This window comes from Corvus brachyrhynchos, unplaced genomic scaffold (genome assembly GCF_000691975.1).
Source record: "Corvus brachyrhynchos isolate BGI_N302 unplaced genomic scaffold, ASM69197v1 scaffold4, whole genome shotgun sequence".
Lineage (NCBI taxonomy): Eukaryota > Metazoa > Chordata > Aves > Passeriformes > Corvidae > Corvus > Corvus brachyrhynchos.
In genome coordinates, this window is record NW_008237878.1 from 6,589,275 (window position 1) to 6,595,416 (window position 6,142).

General features: G+C 45.2%; 1 long non-coding RNA gene across 1 annotated transcript in view; it reads left to right on the forward strand.

The window, feature by feature from the left end:
• The window catches only part of LOC108446283, a 39,273-nt gene that overhangs the window by 26,103 nt on the left and 7,028 nt on the right, over positions 1-6,142 (forward strand). The window contains exons 7-9 of the long non-coding RNA XR_001861434.1: positions 2,428-2,558; positions 4,440-4,616; positions 5,006-5,126. This is a non-coding gene — a long non-coding RNA (uncharacterized LOC108446283). The remainder of the gene's footprint in view (positions 1-2,427; positions 2,559-4,439; positions 4,617-5,005; positions 5,127-6,142) is intronic.

Below are 6,142 nucleotides of genomic sequence, written 5' to 3' on the forward strand. Positions count from 1 at the left end.
CTTCCCCTTCCCCTTCCCCTTCCCCTTCCCCACCTGATAGCTGGGACAGTATTTTTGTCAGCGCTCGCTGCCCTGTACCTGGCTCCAGGTTCCCTGGTCAGCTCAACCAGTTTGGAGGGAAAGGGTGAGGAATGCTGGCCCCTTGTTGAAATACATGACTCAGTTCATTTAGGTGCTTGAGGGTAACAGTTGCTTCATCTGGTTGGCTTTTTTTTTCTCGTTTGTGCCTTTGTTTGCTTCCCCCTCCTTTCCCCTTAACATACCCTTTGAGCTGCTCTTTAATTGAAGTAAACGGAGCAGCTGCTATGGTGTGTGCTGTTTTTCCCATTTTCCCCCGTGAGTCACACATTTCCTTCCTTAATGTCTCTATCTTCAGTCGGTCTGTACTAATGAGGCCCCACATCTCAGCTGTTGAATGCTCAAGCTCATCTGCCTGGAATTTTCTAACTCATTTCAATTCATTTCCCACTTTCCCCTCTCATCCCTGCTGTCTTTCTCCCATTCCCATCCTACTCTCTTTATCTCCTCTCCCTGACTTTGACTCTTCTCCCACTCCTCCCTCCATGTGTCCCACCAGCCTGCCTGCAGCCCCCTCGCTGCCTGCTGCCCTCCCAGAGGGAGATGAGACCCGAGCATCATTGCAGATGCAGGATGCATGTGCTGGGAAGGTACAGCAGGGAGTGGGCAGCACTGCCACGGATGCCAGGGTAAGGAGAGGCACAACAGCTCTCTCTGCTGCAAGGGTGCTGGAGAAACCCCTCCTGGGGTTGTGGGAGTTAGGAAACACTAGGAATGGGCATTGTCCTTTTTGTCCCTCCTTGCTCCACAGGGGGAAGAAATAAGGGTGTGCAGTCCCATGCCAGAGATCCGCTGGGAAAGCTGCCCCTTGGCTCTGTGCCTTGCGTGGGTGTCAACTCAAAGCACTCAAGTGAGGAGCAAGCAAGAGCAGTGGCAACATCTCCGCCCTGCTTTGCTCATGAAGGTCATTCTTCGCACAGTTTTAGCTGCTCTGAGGAACGAACAGTACTGTGGGGTGCAGGAAGGTATTAGCTGGTGTGCCCTGCATGCCCTGGAGGCCCGAGGCACAGAGATGTGAACCGAGAGGCTCTGTCCTTAACAAAGTCAGGAATGTCCCAAGGCACCACTGCTTGGTGCTCACTTTCACTGAAATGAAGGTGTGTGCTGATGTCTGCTGAGCAGGGTGACAGTGCTAGTCCTGCTTGGTTTTTTTTCCTCATTATAACTCTTTCTTGTGGGTTTTGTTGGGCAACTCTGACTTAAACACTGAGCCCCGCTGTTCTCTGTTGCATTTATATCCTTACTCTTGCAGAAGACAGGGACTGGTCTTTCTTCTCTTAAGTAGGTGTGGCACTGAGGCACAAAGAAGCAAGGACCCGATTTAAAATTTAGGCTCAGAGCTTATCACCTGTGAAACATCAGCAGCCCTTGCCTAGTGGAGCCTTGGACACATCAGCACTGCAGTCTCAGCAATGTCAAGGAAGCCAGAGAGACCCACAGGAGTCTCAGGTTCTGAAAGCAGTCCCCACTGCAAACCCCGTTATCACAACTGCATCAGACCCCTTCTTGGCTTTCGCTCTTTTCTCTCCTCCACTGGGAGCAGCTGTCTTTCCATTTTAGGAATATGAAGAACTGAGTCCTTGAGATTTAACTGCAGGAATATGATTCCAGACCTTGAGCTTTGCAGGTTAATTCCATCCTTACCAACAAACATCTGAGTCCCCCAAAAGAAAAATCAGGATTAAGATAATTTTAGAGCCATAATAGAGTAAATAAATGCAAATCTTTGCCAAGAAGAAAAAAACCACCTTGATGGAGATCAGACACTGGCTTGAGTGCTCCTGGGGGAACCAGCGGAAGAAGCCAGAGTTGTGAGCACTGGATGGCTGGAGGAATTTTGATCTTGCTTCAAATTTTGTTTATGCTGTTTTGCTTTAAAATGCAGGTTCAAAGGAAAAAAAAAAAACCATGACAAAACAAAACACGCCAGTGCTTTCCTCTTTGGCTTCAGGGCCTCCTGTTGAGGTTCCCTCATCACCATAGAGATAATATTGCTTGTTAGGCCTAAGACTAGCAGTTGGAATTCAAGTGGAAAAAAGACCTAAACAAACCCATTATAAATCCCCAATTACTTTCAAACTGTCAGGCTTATTAAAAAATGTAAATATCCTTCTCATTCTTGCAGACTGTATAAAAATGCATGAAACTAAAACTCAGCTGAGCTGAAAGGAGTTGATTTCTCAAATAACTTTGCTGGGAAAATGGCAGAAGTTTCTCTTGTATGGCAGAGGGAGGAAAAAATACACCTGCCTGAGCCATTGGTCCCAATCATCCCTACTGTTGGTGTGCTGCTGGTGCTACCCTGCCTTAGATCACTGGTTTAATAAAAATTTTTGGGCTGTTTTTCAGGTATTTTCAAGAAATGGTCATGCAGATCCAACAGAGGAAATTTCTGCCAGCTGATAATTACTGGACCCCACCTGCACGTGGCTGAAAGTCCCAGTTTTCAGTATTTACTGCTCACCTCAATGGAACTGTTGGTCTGTTAATGTTTTTCTGCTTTTTCTCTCTTCCCTTTTCTGAAAATGAGGAGGGCATTTCTCTTGTTCTCAAATTTGGTCTTGCTCTAACTGCACAGGAGTTTCTCATGATTCTGTCTTTAGTGCAAAGCCTTTCTTACCATGACCTACACCTGGATTCAACCAGGACTTGCTCTGGAGGCTGGGATTTCCCAGCAGTGCAGCAGAGCTGGTGCTAACCCTGCAAAATGGTGAGGTTGCTTCTGGAGGGAACCAGACTTCCTCTCATTTTCCTCAGCATGAGTTACTTTGAGGACTTCTTTCCCCACTGCTATCCTAGCCACAGTTAACCATGACAGTTTTCAGGAGAGGATGTTATCAGATAAAGGAAGCCTGCCTCTGTTAGGCAGAGTCAAGTGTCATTATTCTGGTGGTATGAAGTGTTGGCCAGTGCTGTTCAGTGCTGGCTGCAAACTGGGGGAAAAGAGCAATATTTATTCCATTGGACTCAAAGCCAAACATCTGTGACATTGACAGAAGGGTAAAATGCTCCCTGGGGAGCCCTGAAACGCAAACTGGTGTGTCACAGATGTAGGACATGGGCAGTGGAGTGGGATCTTGGTATGCACCGTGGCACTGGTAGTAGTTGGGGAAGGGAAAAGAAAGGCAGCCCTTCAAAGGAAGATAAGGAATTTAAACATCCCATTATGACATTGCTATGTGCATACCAATACGTGATACAGGATTGCCATATTTTATCCAATAACCTGCATATACCTCAGAGGTGTATATATTAAAAGAGGAAATGGTTAGCTGTTTAATTAAGGAAGCAAAATTGAAGTGATAACATAAAAAAGGAGCGTAATTGCTATTCTGATCAATCATCAGCCAGGACTAGCTTAAAATGCAGCTACTTTAAAAGCTCACTAGAGACTTTACAGGGACTGCTGAACTTGGCACTTCTGCCAGTTCTCTCTGGAAAAAGCCAGATAGTGGAATCCCCCTTTTCCACCCATTTGCAGGTGCTTTGGCACTAGTTATATTTTTTGTTTGGATGCTTCTGAGAATCCATGATTTTAATTTCTGAGCATTTGAAGGCATCCCCAGAGCCTTGGCAGCAGCATTTTCATGGTGGGGGGTGGGGAGGGGGGAATTCTTGTTTGAGGGAAAAGTGTTGTGGAAGAGGCGAAGGCAAAGCCTGGCCTCCCCCTGCAGTTCTGCTCCACATTGCCTCAAGTGCCTGCAGTCAGTTCCCGATGTGGAGCTGTTTGTAATATCCCAGCAAACGCCCTCTCAGCCTGGCAATCCTGCAGGGACCTGCCATCACCTCTGGCCTGACTGAGCATCTGAGTGCTTTTCCGCCTCGAGACTTCGGACAATGTGTTTCCAGAGCAAAAGGACAACAAGAGTTGACTCTGTATTAATGCCAGACTTTAAATGTTTTGACTATAAAACTGAAACACCATTACCTATTCCCTGCAGAGCTCCACTCTCTCCCTCTCTCTCTCCTTGCCTTCTCCTCTCCACACTGTAGCCCTTTATATGTCTCAGGCATTAATCCCTCGCTGCCGGGTTGTGTAAATTAAAGAATAATAGAGCTGCAGAGGCATAAGCTCGCAATGATGGGGAATGTGTTTGTATGCTAAGAAGCAATTTCAGTGAAAATTAACTCAATTTCATCTGAAATAGTGAAGACCGGCATAAGCTGGCAGATCCCCGAGGATGGTAAAATTACTTTGTCAAAGCTCTGCTTGCTTAAATTAACCAAGCAAGCACTCCAGGTTATTGGCAAGATGCAGCTAGTAACTAGGTTTTAATAAACAAAAATAGCTTTTTGGATAAATAAGAAAAGTGCAAAGCATCTTATGTATTCTGGTGATGTGTTCATCTGTGTGTCCTCAGCAGCAAGACCTTCACATTCCTTCAGGAGCTTTCTTTAAGTCTCCGTGTCTGGCTGGTCTGTCTTCAGAGCCTCTGCAAACAAGTATCAATCAGAAAATGCTTTTGGAGATGATCTTGGATAAGTCTTTTCCCAGCAACTAACAGACTCAATGGCTCAGTCTGCAATACCAAAGTGAGGTAACAGCAACAGTTTCTAGAGGCATTTTATTTTCAAATCAGAAGATGACTGTTACTGGGTTTATGACTGTTAAATTGCCCAAAATAAGAAGTGGTGTCATAAACAAGAATTGCTCTACGCTGTCACTGATACAGCAGATTTCCAGATGAATACATTGCTGCCAAAGGCCAGGTCAGGGTGTGAGCTTTCTCCTCAAGCTGGGGGCTCAGGTCTATGGGAAGTGGAAATTTCATCATGACAGCAAGAGTGGCTCAAGGACCAGCTCAGAGGGTGAATCAGTTGAGATTTGCTGGTTTGTAGAGTTTATTTTTGTTGATTTTTTTGGTAGTTTTTTTGTTTGTTTGTATTGCTATTAATTGCACGTCTGAGGACTCTGTTCCACAAACAGGCTTTGCTGCTGGAGGTTGTGATGTTTAGGAAGATCACCTTCTGAAAATGCTTATTCTTTTGCCTCTTAGTCCACCCCTCTCAGGAAAGAAGATTGTTTCTTTTGGATCCCATTCCTCCAGGTATTGTGATTTTGGTTTTGATCCTAATATTAATTAGAAATGTCATTAGTTGGACAGAAGGATAAAGAGCTTAGGAACCTCTCCATTGGAGGAGAATATGGAAAAGCTTCTCAGAATTGCAAAAATACATAATCTCCATTGATTCTCTCTCTCCAAATGAAGTAATCAGTATTCAAAGAGCACTCCATATTTAAAGTCTTTGGGCATGTGTCATCAGTACCCTCATCAGAAGCATGGATTGTTTCTTCTTGCTTAGCCAAGTCATGAATTCTGGCAGTAGGAGCTACTTGCATTCCTGTCTCCAGGACCCCAGTAAATGGGACCATTAATGGTTTATCCAAGGAGAGTTGCAGAAGGATCAAACCAGTCAAACAGGAACATGAGGTGGAACCCAAGTATACAGAGGCTGCAGCTCCCTGGTTGGTTGTTAACTCCCCTCCCTTCCTACCATAAATCTCAGTATCTGCAGCAGGGAAAGCAGCTGCATAAAAGATTTGCTGAGCCATCCACTCATTAAAGTGTTTCACTGGTAAAGAAATACTTTCTCTCACTGTTGCATATTTACAGTTTGGAGATTGCTTGTTAGGACAATCTGAGGTTGTATTTTTTAGCTGTGCTGCTTTCAGGTGTCAGAAGAAGACACTTGGTTAATAACCCACAGTTCCTTTCCATGAACTCTAGTGCCCAGACTTGGGAGACAGCTGGCAGCCCCTCTCCTCATAAACAAAAACACAGCCTAGGAAATATGGGACCAGCTCTGTGTAAAATCACCTCCCTTTGATAGGATTAATTGCTGAAATGCCACCAACTTGTCGTTAAATCCAACAAATGCATTTGGAGCGAGGAATAAATCGCGCAGGGAGGCAGTGGCTCATTTGGACAAACGCGCCCCGCTGAGACCTTTCATCACAGCACTGCTCCATTGGCTTGTCCATCACTTTTGCTTCTTTTCCCCATTAATGCAGTGGCTGTGGTCAGAAAGGTGCCAGCTTTAAAAAAAAAGCCTCAAAACCAGC